Source organism: Neoarius graeffei, chromosome 20 (genome assembly GCF_027579695.1).
Source record: "Neoarius graeffei isolate fNeoGra1 chromosome 20, fNeoGra1.pri, whole genome shotgun sequence".
Lineage (NCBI taxonomy): Eukaryota > Metazoa > Chordata > Actinopteri > Siluriformes > Ariidae > Neoarius > Neoarius graeffei.
Window position 1 is genome coordinate 33,679,089 of NC_083588.1, and position 17,300 is coordinate 33,696,388.

The 17,300-nt window shown below is 40.8% G+C and overlaps 1 protein-coding gene and 1 long non-coding RNA gene across 2 annotated transcripts in view; one reads left to right on the forward strand and one right to left on the reverse strand.

Annotated features, from left to right (window-relative positions):
- Positions 1-1,521: 1,521 nt before the first annotated feature.
- Positions 1,522-4,173, reverse strand: LOC132868567 (uncharacterized). The gene is made up of 3 exons (XR_009650857.1): positions 4,030-4,173; positions 1,884-2,005; positions 1,522-1,706 (listed from the first exon to the last, which is right to left on the reverse strand). It is a non-coding gene; the product is annotated as an uncharacterized LOC132868567 (long non-coding RNA).
- elof1 (elongation factor 1) overlaps positions 2,714-17,300 on the forward strand; it is a 31,332-nt gene continuing 16,745 nt past the window's right edge. The window contains exon 1 of the mRNA XM_060901538.1: positions 2,714-2,803. The gene's annotated coding sequence lies outside the window, so the exon portion shown is untranslated. The remainder of the gene's footprint in view (positions 2,804-17,300) is intronic.

Sequence of the window (17,300 nt, forward strand, 5' to 3'; positions counted from 1 at the left end):
GACTCTAAATTGATCGTAGGTGTGAGTGTGAATGGTTGTCTGTGTCAGCCCTGTGATGACCTGGCGACTTGTCCAGGGTGTACCCCGCCTTTCGCCCGGAGTCAGCTGGGATAGGCTCCAGCTTGCCTGCGACCCTGTAGAACAGGATAAAGCAGCTAGAGATAAACTCTCTCTCTCTCTCTCTCTCCTTCTGATTTATATAGCGGTTGACAACTATTTTCGGTGTATTACCGCCACCTCTGGACTGGAGTGTGGAACAGGAGTTGCTTCTTATCTAGAAATTAAATAAGTTTTAATAATCCTGTTTTTCAAAAAAGTAAACAAATAAAATTCTCCCCATTACTTCTTTGTAAGATATTTCTGACATTAAAGGGTGTATTATTGGCCTCAACTTGAGCAATAAAATTCTGTCTCTCTTGATAGTATTTTTGACAATGAATAAGAACATGCTCTACAGTCTCTGGGCTTTGTGATGCACAATACTCACAGTTACCATCAGCATGCCTACTCATAATAGAGTACTATTAAGATGGGAGTGCCCAATTCTCAGCCTGGCCAATACCACTTCCTCCTGTCTTGCATTAAGTGAACCAATAGTTCTATGTATTTCAGGCTGAATGTTAAAAAGATGCCTCCCAGAAGACCCATTCTCCCAAAGGTGCTGCCATCTCCCATTTACTCTGGCCTTAATGATGCTTTTGACTTCAGCCTTACTATACTGTATATTAGTATCTATATCGTCCCTACTTGCTGCTCTTTTGGCATATTTGTTATATAAGCTATTGGCCGGTAACTACTTGGGTTATGAGGATCTTTACCAGGTTTCCTGATTGGTACAATCAAAGACTCTTTCCATTCCCTAGGAATCACCCCCTCTACCCATATTTAATTGAACAGCAGCAATAGCTTGTCTTTTTCCCCTATCACTGAGCCTACTCAACATTTCATAACAGATATATCTAACAGATATATCTAACAGCTAACAATTGAACGTTTTAAGAACGTTAGGAGAACGTTGCTATTAAGTTGCGAGAACATTACTCTGTAACATTCAGGGAATGTTAGGGTGTGGAGTTTTTGTTTGGTTTGCAGAATGTTTGGCCAGAACGTTAGAACAGGACATACTGAGAACCTCTTTAGAACATTATTTAGGAACATGTCTGTGAAGATTCTCAATCATCCAGGTCATAGTAAACTGTGGGTGGTAGAAATGGGCAACTGGACTTGCTTGAAGATTCTTGAAAACGTTTCACCTCTTGTCCAAAAGGCTTCCTCAGTTCTGTCTGACTAATAGGGAGTATCAGATATTTATGATAAATCAGATAAATATCTGATACTCCCTATTAGTCAGACAGAACTGAGGAAACTTTTTGGACAAGAGGTGAAACGTTTTCAAGAATCTTCAAGCAAGTCCAGTTGCCCATTTCTACCACCCACAGATTATTTAGGAACCAGCTTTTGATTTCTGTTTAATGGAAATAATCATAATTAGGGTTTGGACTAAGTGTTCTTTATTATATATATTCACTACAACAGTAAGCAAAGACAGTGTCACATTAATCTGATCTACCAGAAATTAAGCCATTATGTTCATTTTAAACAAATTAGCATGTTCATTAGTCAATTGCTGTCTAGTCAACTGCTGTCCAGGCATCATTCTCAGTGTTGCTGTCATCTAGTTGAGGTCCTCCATTCTGGGTTTTATTCTGTAATAAACCAATGAAAAAAAATAACTGAATAACACACCAATTTATAACCAAATAACACGAGTTGACAATTGATTTTAAAATGTTACACCACAAGGTATACATGTTTGTACGTATGTATGTGTCCTTTTCTTTCCCTTTTATATTATTAATTTATTTTGGGGGTTTGTTATTCACCTTTGGCGGCTTGTACTTAGACCCTCCAGGCCTGTGGGCTGCGTACTTCATGACATCGGCGACTTCTTGAAGCACATCATCTTTTTTCAGATTCTTCTTTTTGTATGCAAAGGTTGCAGCCTCTGAAATAATGTAAACAAAATTAAATGATTAAGGACAGTAGGCATCTTCTTATTGTCAGTATCTAAAAGTTGATTCAGCCTATGTGTGTCCTGACAATATCAAAAAATACTTACTGGCGCCTTTTCAATATAAAAAAAATATTGCTACTACTGATTTCTTTATTTACTTTGGCTCTCCTTATGAAGTCTTCTAGACACACTACTGGATCCATGGTACCTCTACCTCTCCTAAAGCCACTCTGGTAGCTTTGGAGAAGTCCCTTAGTCTCTAGCCAGTAGGTCAGCCTATCATTTACCATCTTTTCCATGGTTTTTCCCACCTGGGAAGTCAAAGCTATTGGCCGGTAACTACTTGGGTTATGAGGATCTTTACCAGGTTTCCTGACTGGTACAATCAAAGACTCTTTCCATTCCCTAGGAATCACCCCCTCTACCCATATTTAACTGAACAGCAGCTTCAGCTTGTCTTTTCCCCTATCACTGAGCCTACTCAACTTCATAACAGAGCAGACTTCCTTATTTTCCTCAGGACATTGTTTAACTCTAATCTTGTAAACAGGGCACTCAAACTGCTTTCTTCCTGACCAACACTCACATTCTAATGAGATGATGAGATGAGACATTTTGAATGCAGAACATTTGGACGAAGCCTCTGGCGGATGTGGCGACGGGACACTAGATGGCGCTCTACAACACTGTAAAAGTCTGCACATGCTTTATGAAACCGAAGAAGAATTTCTCCGGAAGTTTCTTTTGTGGTTATTTGTTGTGCGCGTGCTGTTTGTAAATTTCTAACTGGTAAGAAATGATAAATTTTTTATTTGGTTGTTAGGGTGCAAATCCAATGGTATAGCACAAAACTCATTTAGCCATAGCTGTTGGAAATGAAAAGGACATTTCACTGCTTTGTTAACTAGCATTAGCCGGGCCGCCTTTTATTTGGTGTCTAACCGGGCAGTTTCTGTGTTGTGTAGTTTAGCTTAGCCAGGTAGCTGACTCGCAAGCAGCTGTGCATTGGATGCGTCGCCAGTTAATGCAGATTGAAATTTAGCCCATCAAACGGAAATTGTGTTTTTCCAGTTTGTTACAAGTTGTATTAAAGTATCCTTATTAGCTAGCCAGTGGTAACTATCTTGTCATGTAAATGTCTAAGTGAATCAGAACCAGGATAAGAATCATGTTTTTTGGCCAAGTATGTTGACACAAAGAATGTGGTTCAGGCAGTTGGTGTCTCTGTAGCGATACAGAAGGGGGAAAGTGAGTATATGTATGTGTAAGTCATGTATATGTAATATTAGAAAAATGTACATCTGTATATGTAATGTACAATATGAACATTACACAATTTTTAACATGCAATCTACAATAACTGATCACTAATGTATACAAGATACATAATATACAATATCTATTATACTGTCAAATATCTATTATACGATATCTATCTGCAATCTTAATATCTATATAATAAGCACTATACAATGTATATTATACAATATCTATAATACAGTATACATTATAAATATGTATGCTATTGACTATGCAGGATATTTACAGACAGTACACAAAGTGACTATCTTTTAAATGTAGTTAATAAGTTGCTTAATGGTATAGTTACTGCCTTTGCTCAAGATTAGCTGCAGTTATTATAATATATTCATATCAATGGCTTTATACAGGTGAATGGAAACCTTAGTAGGAAACTGAGGTCAATGTTTTTAAAAACCCAAATATTTTGTAAACATTCTTATTAGATTTCTTTTGTCCAGCCCTGACTCGGTTTCCACGTAGTGAATCTTGTTTTCAGTGTGCTTTACGCATGCATAATTTGGAGTGACGTGTAGTGTCAATGTTGTCAACCATAACGAGAAGCACGTGAGTGTAGTCAGTACATTCAGGTTTCTAATCCCACTGCTTGTGTTTTTTCCTGAGGTTTCAGTCTCAATTAAACATCATCCGCATGTAATGATGCAATGCACAGGGTTTCATAAATGAGGCCAACACATTTGAAAAGCATCACTTACTAATCTGTAACTGTCCAGTGAAGGTGAGTCAGACCCCACGGTTGTAGAGTGGTTGAGTTTGCATAGCCTTCCCTTCAGCTTAAACCGGTTTAGGCCTTCTCCTCTGACCTGTCTCATCAACAAGGTGCTTTTGCCTGCAGAGCAGGAACACCATTCTGAGTAGAGAGTCTGTTGTGTGGGAAAATTCCAGGAGATCATCCATCCATTATCTGTAGCAGCTCATCCTGTTCTACAGGGTCGCAGGCAAGCTAGAGCCTATTCCAGCTGACTGTGGGTGAGAGGCGGGTATACCCTGAACAAGTCGCCAGGTTATTGCAGGGCTGACACAGAGACAAACGACCATTCACACTAGTCGTTTATTAGCCACCAGTTAGCCTAACCTGCATGTCTTTGGACTGTGGGGGAAACCGGAGTACCCAGAGGAAACCCACACAGACACAGGGAGAACATGCAAACTCCACACAGAAAGGCCCTTGCTGGCCGCTGGGCTCGAACCCAGGACCTTCTTGCTGTGAGGTGACAGCGCTAACAGCTACACCACCGTGCCACCCCAGGAGATCATCAGTTTCTGAAATATACAAACCAGCCCATCTGTCAACAACAACCACTGGACATGGTGGCAATGTCAGAACTTATAGTGACAATTAAATCATTGTATTACAAAAGTCTAGTCTGCCTCATGACAGTCTGCCTGGAAAACAAAACAGAAGTTACAGCATCAATGTTTCCACTAGAGAAAAATGTTACCGGCAAGATTTCAGTTTCCTGGACAATTTGGAGAAATGCTGGTCAAATATTATTATTTGTAATGAGCTTAAAACAACAGATATAGGCAGGCTGTATAAAGAATGACATCAAGGCACATAGTTACAACATTGCAACGTATTTATTGACAATTTGGCTATTTCAAATAGGCTAAAACAAATTGCCAAACCCGTGTGCATAATGCAAAAATAAATAAATAGCATTAGGCTAATCAACACAAGCCATGGTAAAACAAATTCTCTTTAGCTCTAGATAAATTTTATCTTGGAATGATAAAAGCTATCAAAATAAAACCTTTAGCCTTGTACCGTGAAGGAGGGCCTTTACGGATACTGGGTACAACATCTGGCGCATTTGCGACTGCCACAAGCCAATTGTTTATTGTTGTTAAGGCTTCATTATTGATCGGCCACTGTGGAAAATCCCCTGCCTATAGCACAAGGAATTTAACATCTTTCCTGTGCATGTGTGAAATTTGCAGACTTGAAATACATCAGGGGCAAAGACAGGTTTTTAATTTGGGCACCATGGCGAGCATAGAGAGCCAAAAAAATTTTTTTTTTTTTTTTAAACTATTTTCGCGCGTAGCATGCCGAAAATTTTTGACATCATTTTTAGTAATTTTTTTAACCAATTATAAATATATCGAGCAATAAAAATAATAGAAATTACATAATTGTGCAAGTATAAAGTAGTGCTGTATCTAAAAAGTCAAAAGTTTTCTCCAACATTCTGAATAAATAAATATAAAAATAGTTCATTAATTTTTTATATGCATGAAAAATGGGAATCAATATGTAATATCAGTCTATTTGCACAAGAGTATGGGCAGCAGAGAACTTTAAAATCTCAAACAGTGAAACAATAATGATCTAGAACAATCAAAATATCAAAAATATGACATATATGGGGGCGGCACGGTGGTGTAGTGGTTAGTGCTGTCGCCTCACAGCAAGAAAGTCCGGGTTCGAGCCCTGTGGCCGGCGAGGGCCTTTCTGTGCGAAGTTTGCATGTTCTCCCCGTGTCCGCGTGGGTTTCCTCCGGGTGCTCCGGTTTCCCCCACAGTCCAAAGACATGCAGGTTAGGTTAACTGGTGACTCTAAATTGACCGTAGGTGTGAATGTGAGTGTGAATGGTTGTCTGTGTCTATGTGTCAGCCCTGTGATGACCTGGCGACTTGTCCAGGGTGTACCCTGCCTTTCGCCTGTAGTCAGCTGGGATAGGCTCCAGCTTGCCTGCGACCCTGTAGAAGGATAAAGTGGCTAGAGATAATGAGATGAGATAACATATGTATCTGTCTAAATTAAGCTATTGATACATATCGAAAAAGCTAGAATATGTCAGTTCAACAATATATCAATTAAAATAAAACAAGATATCAATATATAATATAACCACATAAAATAGTTTGTAGTATGTCTTTACATATATTAATAATAGGTCCAGTAGTATAATTAGTATAACAGTCATTCAACAACACAGTTATTACTCTTAGAATTAAATAATTTTCTACAGAGAAATTTGTGTGCAAGATATTTTCTAGCAACAAATACATACCGTAAAACTTTTCAAAGTTATGATATACATGTGTACATTAAAATAATTTTATCAGAATTTTTGGCAACAGTCTGTTTCTTGCAAAATAAAGGAAGTATATTTTACGACATTCAGACGTCAGAGACTCAGACACGGTTTACTGTAATCGCTAGATGCATTTCATGTTCACTTCATGTTATAAAGTGACTGAACAACAAATTGAAATATATATGCCAAAAAATGACTTAACAATAATTTAAAAATATTTTGGGTTCTCCACCCTTATGAAACAGGATTTTTTCTTCTAATTTGGGCGATTTTTGTATGTTCTATTTTGGGCCTTTTGACAAGCCCGTAATTTGGGCGCCGTTATACGGTATGTAATTGGGGCTGTATTTGCCCTTGTACATGTAGCCTAACTGAGCCTGCCTCATAACGTTTTAATTAGTTAGCATCCTGCTGCTAATAATTTCCTTTTTGATAATGAAATGGAATAGAATAAAGAAATGTAATGCTGGCTATCATTTCACTTTTTACGATGTTTTGCAGCAGTGAAGTGTGCAGCTGCCGCCTTAAAATCAAAAGTTTCAAGTAGGGCTGTGCGATATATCGAATATACTCGATATATCGCCGAAAATTCTGTGTGCGATACATAAAATTATTATATCGTAACTATCGAGTATTTTATGGTCATCTTCCGACTTGCGTTTGTTTCGTGTTTGTTGTGTTTGTTTAAAACCTTTTCCGGTGGTTTTCTCCCTGTCCCTCAGGCAGTAACGTGAGAGGCTGCCTAAGGGTAAAGAAAACAATAACGTCACGCACTTGCCAACCAATCCCGGGCGACATCTCGGTGCTGAAAGGAACTTCCGGGAAGATTTCCTAGTTTCGGTTGTGTTGCCACATTGGGCGGTTTTAAGTGCGTTTTGGTGGGTTTTGAACATATTTTGGGCTGGAAAACGTCAGCAGTATCTGGCAACACTGCCGGCGGGAAGATTTCTTACTTCCGGTTTACAGCGCTGACTCAGTCCGTGCAATCGCTGATTTTGCATAGGCTACCGTGTAAGCTCTGTTAATTTCAGCGACAAATTAAAAATGGAAGCGGACGAATTGGTTCCTAAAAGAACTCGTAAGGGGTCAGTCATCTGGCATTTTTTGGGATATCGCGAGGAGGATGTGGAGCAGCAAATGCCAGTTTGTAAAGTGTGCAAAAAAACCCCTGTCATCACGAAAGGCAGCAGCCGGAATTGTACACATCTGAGAGGCAGAGCCAGAAAACATTCAGTTCAAAAGTGTGCAAAGAGAAAAATGATGTTTTGCAGATCTCTCTCTTCTCTCCCTCAATCTCTCTCTCTCTCTCTCTCTCTCTCTCTCTCTCTCTCTCTCTCTATTGTGAATGTTCCAGTGGTTCTCAGTAGTCAGGTTAATAGCTTGGAGATCTATTTTTTAAAATAATTTAATGAATGAGCACTTTTCTTATTTAGGCTAAATGTCTTTCTCAGTGTTGAGCTTGCACTTTACTGATTTGAGCTCTGAGCAGCTCTGTATTGTATTGCCCCTTTGTTGCAATTTTCAAGATTGTTCTTGCAGTTTGTGCCACATCTTTGTTGAATAAAAATATAGTGCTGTCAAAGTTAACGCGATCTCAATTTAACGCGATTAAAAAAAAATAGTGCCGTTAACGCAAATTTTAATTTGGCCCTGCGAGTCACCTGTAGTTCCTGTTGAGGCTTGTCGCGTGCTGCTTCAATAAGAGTACGTGTGAGTGATGGAGAAAGGCACAGACATATAAACATCCTCGCCGCCATATTGGATGGGGCAAAGTGGAGAATAAAGATGCCTCATTCATGTGCTGCGTTTAACTGTACCAACAGGTTTACCGTCCAAACGAGATCACATGGGATTACCTTTCACAGGTGAGACTGGAAAAATACTTTTCAATACTGTTCCTTCAGTCTTCAGTTTCCCAGCTCATCTCCACCGGGTAGGTGTAGAGTTATAAGCAGTGAGAATTAGATAATACAGTGCCACACTATGATGAACGTTTTTGAACGCATGATGAATGTTTTTATTTTTGTTATCTGTTTTTTTCTTCTTTTATTCTCTTCAAAAGAAACTAATGAAGAGTAAAATAAAACTTTTTTTATTTTCACAGTGATATGCACTTTATTTTTCATCCCTTGGTTTTCTCATCTAATATGGAAGTTATGGATGTCAGTGGCTGTGACAAGACGTGTTATGCTCTGCAATAAAAAAAAAAAAACCATTGGTACAAAGCAAGCCCATTCACTTTTTTATGCTGATAAGAGAATTACAATGGTTTTTCATGTGACAAAAATGTGCGATTAAATTGCGATTAATCGCGAGTTAACTATGACAGTCGCGACATTAATCGCGATTAAATATTTTAATCGCTTGACAGCACTATAAAAATAGTCTTATTTCAATTCAATTGTGATTAATCACGAACATGAAAATTTAAAATGTGTTGTTGAAAACCACCTGTAAAGTTAACCAAGAATGTTATTTAATCTGCAGGGAGTGTAGTGTAAAGAGTAAAAGTTAGATTTCATGGGGTCCTTTAGAGGAGATTTAAATATATCGAGATATATACTGTATATCGTGAAATGGAGAAAATGTATCAGGATATTAATTTTTTCCCATATATCGCACAGCCCTAGTTTCAAGAGTCTCTCTAAAAGATGCGATGAGCATAAGTCTTGTCACCTTGCTCTCCGCAAGGTGACTTTACTGCCGTCTATATTGCACCTCAGCCAGGGGAATTTGGTTTTCCATTCAGACCTGAACGCCCGACATTTCGCCACCTTTTCTGGTAGAGCAGCCACAACATCAGTGGTGTCCGTCACCTCAGACTGTGTCTCAGACTCATCATTGTCGTTAGACTTACTTGGTTTCGGGGGGGACCCTCCAAACATTTTAAGGCTTGTCTGTTTAGCCATGTCTGATCCCCCTCACTTGTAAAAGTAGCCAGCCTATGTGTTTGTTTTAATGTTAGAGTGTGTGTTGAGATGTAGCCTAGGCTATAGGTTCCTTAATTCCCCATATATGGGCAAATGTACAACCCCGATTCCAAAAAAGTCGGGACAAAGTACAAATTGTAAATAAAAACGGAATGCAATAATTTACAAATCTCAAAAACTGATATTGTATTCACAATAGAACATAGACAACATATCAAATGTCAAAAGTGAGACATTTTGAAATTTCATGCCAAATATTGGCTCATTTGAAATTTCATGACAGCAACACATCTCAAAAAAGTTGGGACAGGGGCAATAAGAGGCTGGAAAAGTTAAAGGTACAAAAAAGGAACAGCTGGAGGACCAAATTGCAACTCATTAGGTCAATTGGCAATAGGTCATTAACATGACTGGGTATAAAAAGAGCATCTTGGAGCGGCAGCGGCTCTCAGAAGTAAAGATGGGAAGAGGATCACCAATCCCCCTAATTCTGCGCCGACAAATAGTGGAGCAATATCAGAAAGGAGTTCGACAGTGTAAAATTGCAAAGAGTTTGAACATATCATCATCTACAGTGCATAATATCATCAAAAGATTCAGAGAATCTGGAAGAATCTCTGTGCGTAAGGGTCAAGGGCGGAAAACCATACTGGGTGCCCGTGATCTTCGGGCCCTTAGACGGCACTGCATCACATACAGGCATGCTTCTGTATTGGAAATCACAAAATGGGCTCAGGAATATTTCCAGAGAACATTATCTGTGAACACAATTCACCGTGCCATCTGCCGTTGCCAGCTAAAACTCTATAGTTCAAAGAAGAAGCCGTATCTAAACATGATCCAGAAGCACAGATGTCTTCTCTGGGCCAAGGCTCATTTAAAATGGACTGTGGCAAAGTGGAAAACTGTTCTGTGGTCAGACGAATCAAAATTTGAAGTTCTTTATGGAAATCAGGGACGCCGTGTCATTCGGACTAAAGAGGAGAAGGACGACCCGAGTTGTTATCAGCGCTCAGTTCAGAAGCCTGCATCTCTGATGGTATGGGGTTGCATTAGTGCATGTGGCATGGGCAGCTTACACATCTGGAAAGACACCATCAATGCTGAAAGGTATATCCAGGTTCTAGAGCAACATATGCTCCCATCCAGACGACGTCTCTTTCAGGGAAGACCTTGCATTTTCCAACATGACAATGCCAAACCACATACTACATCAATTACAGCATCATGGCTGCGTAGAAGAAGGGTCCGGGTACTGAACTGGCCAGCCTGCAGTCCAGATCTTTCACCCATAGAAAACATTTGGCGCATCATAAAACGGAAGATACGACAAAAAAGACCTAAGACAGTTGAGCAACTAGAATCCTACATTAGACAAGAATGGGTTAACATTCCTATCCCTAAACTTGAGCAACTTGTCTCCTCAGTCCCCAGACGTTTACAGACTGTTGTAAAGAGAAAAGGGGATGTCTCACAGTGGGAAACATGGCCTTGTCCCAACTTTTTTGAGATGTGTTGTTGTCATGAAATTTAAAATCACCTAATTTTTCTCTTTAAATGATAGATTTTATCAGTTCAAACATTTGATATGCCATCTATGTTCTATTCTGAATAAAATATGGAATTTTGAAACTTCCACATCACTGCATTCTGTTTTTATTTACAATTTGTACTTTGTCTCAACTTTTTTGGAATCGGGGTTGTATAACTTTCAAACAAAAAAAAATGAACAGGCTTGTTTGTTAAAAAAAAGGGAACGGTAATGTAGAAATTGTTTTACAGGCATGATATTTTCCCGATTTTTATCGGAATTCAGATTTTTCCTCGAAAGACTAATTTTTCCGATTTTTAAAAATCAAATTTCCCGCCCTAGAACCGATTTCAAAAAAGAGAGAGAGAAAATTCGGAAATTGTGCCCAATATCAATGTTTTGTCATGTTTCTCAACAATGTGGTAACACTTTATTAGGTGAAAAATCTGGCAACATGTAATTACCCACCGTTACAAATAAGGCTGACAGTGATTGGCTGGGCTAGATGGAAGTTGCAATGTTCATCTGATGACTGTGTCCAGTGGTAAGATTCACATCTAACAGAGCAAGTAAAGCGCACCAAGAAGCCCTAGCCTTGAAATCTAAGGAAATTTCTAAGAAAGTTTTGGTGAAACACCATTCAAGACTGAAGTGAAGGGGAAAAATGTTCAATAAAAACCAGCAGGTAATAAGGTAGGCTACTTGAGGTCATTTAACTTCAAAGTAATAATAAATATTACTTGTCAATTTTTGTATGAATCATAATCTTCTAAGACTAAGTGTGCAAAAATTGTAGTGTGTGGCAGTAGTGGTACAAAGGTTTGTATGCATTGGGAAATTGTGATACAGCTTTAATCTTTAATGAATTACTATTTTCTTTCAAAATTCTTTTTGTTTTTGAAAAAAATGAACACAGTCAAAGGCAAGACATTGAGATAAGCAGTATAGTATTGTTATTACAGTTAAGCCCATGATCCCACCCCTTCCCACCATTTCCCTTCTCATCCCCCAGTACCACCACACCCCTCCCTCCACCCATCATCCTCCCCTTCTCAGCTTAGAGTAAATAAATAGAAATAAAGAATAAAATAGTAAAAAGAAATACATTAATAGAATAAAATTAAATAATATAAAGGGACCTTGAGGACAAGACATTAAAGAAATGTTGAAAAATGGCCGGTTATTGCCATAAAAGTAAGAAGTGGCAAGAGTTAATTACCACTCAAGGGGGCAGAGGCAAAAAGCTACGGTTCAATCGGGATTTCGGGGTTGTGAAGGCAATCTAAAAGTGCTCCCCAGATCTTGTAGAATTTTTTTCTCTGAGCCATGTAGTGAATGTCTAATTTTTTCCAGTGATAGACAAGCAATAAGATCTTTGAGCCATTGGGAGTGTGTGGGTAAGGCATTGCCCTTCCAACTGAGAAGTATTGCACGTCTGGCTAGCAGGGACGCAAAGGCTAATGCTTTACACTTAGCTTTAGGGAGCCCCTCCTCTTCAATTACACCAAATAGTGCTATAAGTGGATCAGGTTGAAATGTATGTTGTAATATATCAGCCAATGTTTCAAAAATGTCTCGCCAAAATTTTTCAAGACTAGGGCAAAACCAGAACATATGAATCAATGTTGCTTCAGAGTTACCACATTTATCACAGTTGGGGCTGAGTTCTGGGTACGTTTTGGACAACTTCGTTTTGGATATATGGGCTCTATGTAAAACCTTAAATTGAAGAAGAGAGTGGCGCGCACACAAAGAAGAGTGCACATGTATCTTCAGGAAGTAATATATATTTAGGTCTTGCTCCCAGGCCAACTTAATCTTATTTAGTGAGGTTCGATTTAGCCCTGATATAAGATTGTAGATAACTGATATTGACCCTTTAGCGAGTGGTTGAAGGGAGAGAAAACTATCAATGGGATTTTCAGCAGGCATATAGGGGAAAGAAGATATTAAAAATTTAATATAATGTCTGAATCTCCACTAAACAGGTCCCTAAAAGATGTTATACCTTTTCTGTGCCATTCTGAGAAAGTTGAATCCTGTAAGGATGGGGTGAAGAGGTGGTTAAGGGCAATAGGACTTAACAGTGAAGGCAGTTGTAGCCCAAAGCTTCTCCTAAATTGGGCCCACACTCTCAAGGAATGGTGTACAATTCTATTGCTACCTGATCCTGGAAGTAAAGGAAGCGCTGCCCCCAACAGTGCAGGAAGAGCTGTGTGTTTGGTAGTGTTGGCTTTAATGGAAATACAAGCTGGGGGGTTTAATGTTACTAACCCAATAATAAAAACGAAAATTGGGAAGCGCCATACCTCCACTGCACTTAGGCCTCTGCAGGTATGCCTTGAAAAGTCGGGGCTGTTTATCTCATCTCATTATCTCTAGCCGCTTTATCCTTCTACAGGGTCGCAGGCAAGCTGGAGCCTGTCCCAGCTGACTACGGGCGAAAGGCGGGGTACACCCTGGACAAGTCGCCAGGTCATCACAGGGCTGACACATAGACACAGACAACCATTCACACTCACATTCACACCTACGGTCAATTTAGAGTCACCAGTTAACCTAACCTGCATGTCTTTGGACTGTGGGGGAAACCGGAGCACCCGGAGGAAACCCACGCGGACACGGGGAGAACATGCAAACTCCACACAGAAAGGCCCTCGCCGGCCCCGGGGCTCGAACCCAGGACCTTCTTGCTGTGAGGCGACAGCGCTAACCACTACACCACCGGGGCTGTTTATTTCTCCATATATAAGAAGAGATCAGTGAGTCTAAAGAGTTTTAAAAAAAGATTTGGGGATAAAAACAGGGATACATTGGAAAAGATACAGAAACCTTGGGAGTACCTTCATCTTCACCGAGTTAATGCATCCTGTCAGGGACAGAGACAAGGGAGACCATTTTGTTATGTCTTGCTTGACCTGATTAAGGCACCTGACAAAGTTTTCTTGAAAAATATGTTTATATTTCTTTGTTATGGAAACTCCAAGATAAGTCAAGCAATATTTTTCAAGTTTAAGTGGTATGTTTGAATAGTCTAGTTTTGATGCGTTTTCGTTAAGCGGAAAAAGTTCACGCTTTTGTAGGTTTAGTTTATAACCAGAGAACTCCCCAAACTAGCCAAGCAATGAAATTGCAGCAGGAAGTGAAGTTTCTGGGTGGGAAATGTAAAGAAGGAGGTCGTCTGCATATAAGGAAACTCTGTGTTCTACATCTCCCCTCCAAATCCCCGACAGGCGACTGCATCCCCGAAGGGCAATAGACCCTTTTCAGTCATGTGACCTTCGTAAACGCGACCGCCATTTTGGACATGTAGTGGACTTCGGCTCGAATCAGTTTGAATGCAAGGAAGGCGACAAACGAAAAACATAAAAGAAAAAGGAGCGAGATGCAGAAAACACCTTCACTATCCAACAACGTAGGGCATTTACAGGGCGAGCAGAGGGAGAGGTATTTGCAAAAATTGAGGTTAGCAGGCTTAGAGAACGACGTTTACCTGCTTCCACCAGGATTGTTCACTGACGTACGGAAGTACACGAAGCCCTCGTCTTTACCTGACTTCGGCCCACATGATCTGTTTATCTATGTCGTTAAAAACCCATCGCCATACACATACACGCCAACGTCCGAGGTTCCGGAGCGCGCTCCGGCTTGCTCCAGGAGTGCTCCGGCCGAGGTTCCGGAGCGCGCTCTGGCTTGCTCCCCCTCAAATTAAGCAGCGCGCTCCAGCTTGCTCCGGAGCAAGCCGGAGCGCGCTGCTTAATTTGAGGGGAACCTCGGCCGGAGTGCGCTTCGGAACCTCGGCCGGAGCACTCCGGGAGCAAGCCGGAGCGCACTGCTTAATTTGAGGGGAACCTCGGCCGGAGCACTCCGGGAGCAAGCCGGAGCGCGCTGCTTAATTTGAGGGGAACCTCGGCCGGAGTGCGCTCCGGAACCTCGGCCGGAGCACTCCGGGAGCAAGCCGGAGCGCGCTGCTTAATTTGAGGGGAACCTCGGCCGGAGCACTCCGGGAGCAAGCCGGAGCGCGCTGCTTAATTTGAGGGGAACCTCGGCCGGAGCACTCCGGGAGCAAGCCGGAGCGCGCTGCTTAATTTGAGGGGAACCTCGGCCGGAGCGCGCTCCGGAACCTCGGCCGGAGCACTCCGGGAGCAAGCCGGAGCGCGCTCCGGAACCTCGGACGTTGGCTCCGGCAGCTATTTATACTGGATCCGGTGTAAATAGCTGCCGGATCATAATTACAGTAAACTAGTAAATACAGTAAAGGAAAAACTTGAGACTGAAAGGTTTTAACAGTCATCCAAATGACTGAACGTAAACATTGCTACAGTAACATACCAGCTACTTGCTGACATTAGCTAGTCAACAATAGCTACTACAGAAGAACAAAGAGGTTACAATGGGTTATTTTAACCTATTTGGTTACACACTCGCCGCCACAGAATGTTAACAGCAATGTAATGCCTTTTCTGGCTAATTTTATTCGTCTTACCTCCAACAAAGTGGTCACTACACAAGCGTTGGTATGCCGAGGGTTGCCAATCTTTCCTGTTAATGGCCGCTATCCATCTTCTCCGTCGGGATCCGATAAAATGATAAACCTTGCCTTGTTTGTTGATGGTTACTACATCCAGGTGCACAACAATATAGTGGCATGATGGAAGTCTTGCTGAAAGTAAAAACTTTCTTTGCTGCCGTTCCTCAATGTTGGCTGTGGTAAACTACTGGTAGTACATGTCCAAAATGGCGGCCGTGTTTGTCGTGATGTCACGTGAAAAGGGTCTATAGCTAGTGGTTCGATTGCCAAATCGAAAAGTAAAGGGCTCAAAGGGCACCCCTGGCGGGTTCCCCGCTGTAGTTGAAATGGCGTTGAACACACAGAGTTTGTTACCACAGAGGCTGTTGAAGTATATAGCAACTTTATCCAAGAGATAAAGTTTGACCCAAACCCAAATTTCTCCAAAACTGTAAATAAATATCTCCACTCCACCCTGTCAAATGCCTTCTCAGCGTCCAAGCTGACCACACATTCAGGGACACTATTGCCAGTTGAGTACAGAATATTGAGTAAGTGACGTACATTGAAAAAAGAATGGCGGCTCTTCACAAAACCTGTTTGATCAGTGTCTATTACAGATGGAAGGGTGTCTTCTAAACGTCTTGCTAGCACCTTGGCTAAGATTTTAGCATCTGCATTTAGTAGTGAGATCGGCCTGTAAGAGGCACAATCTTCTGGATCTTTCCCCTTTTTAGCTATCAGAGTTATGCAGGCTTGATTGAATGTTGGTGGGAGACCACCAGTTTTGAAGGATTCTTCTAAGACAGAGGACAGAAGAGGAACGAGTTTTGCTGAGAAAGCTCTATAAAACTCAGCTGGAAAGCCATCGGGGCCTGGGGATTTCCCACTTTGCATAGATGCTATGGCCTCAGTAATTTTCGATATCTGTTATAGGTTCATCCAATCTGCTTTTTACGTCTTCTGATATTTTTGGGAAGTCTACTTGACCTAGAAAATCATCCATTGTTTTGGTATCAGACTGAGACTCAGAGATGTATAGGTTTGAATAGAATTCTTTAAACATGTCATTAATTTTAGTAGGATCAGTTGTCGCCTCCTCTTTGTTACATATCCTTGTAATCATTTGTTTAGCCTTGATACCCCTTAATTGGCTGGCCAATATCTTGCCTGATTTTTCACCATGCTCATATACTTCACTCTTAGTCTTTCGTAATAAGTTTTCTACGTGATATGTGGAGTGGAGATCAAACTCCGTTCTAAGCTCAAGTCGCTTTTTGTACAGTGTGGGTGTAGGGGTTTGGGCATATTGTTTATCTAGTTTTAGAATTTCAGTTGAGTGGTCAAGCCTCTTCTTATAAATGCTTCTATTTTTGTTTGCAACGAAGGATATAATTTGACCCCTTAAATAGGCTTTGAGGGTGTCCCACACAGTAAGACAGGAGACCTTAGATGTCCTATTTGTCTCAAGAAAGAGAGATATTTGGTCTGACACCCATGTTACAAATGCTGAATCAGACAGCAGTGCGGTATTCAATCGCCAATGCCTCTTTCCCTCGCCACTGCCAGGGAGAGAGAGGCCTAAAACTAGGGGGGCATGATCTGATATCACAATGCTTTGGAACTCACAGGAGCGAGTGTATGTGATTAGCTTATTGTCTATAAAAAAGTAATCAATTCTAGTATGTGGTGAACATTAGAAAAGTAAGAGTATTCCTTTGTAGAGGGATGTAAAAAACGCCAAATATCAGGCACACCAGATTCAGAAAGGAAGGACTGTATGTGACTAGTTGATTTGTGTACCGCAGCTGGATTGGAAGAGGGTTGTTCTAACACTGGATCTAGCCAGCAGTTAAAGTCACCAACAAGAATCAGAGAGTGCGTGTTAAGATCAGGTAGGAGTGAGAAAAAGCGGTCAAAAAAAGCAGTGCCGTCAAAGTTTGGAGCATAG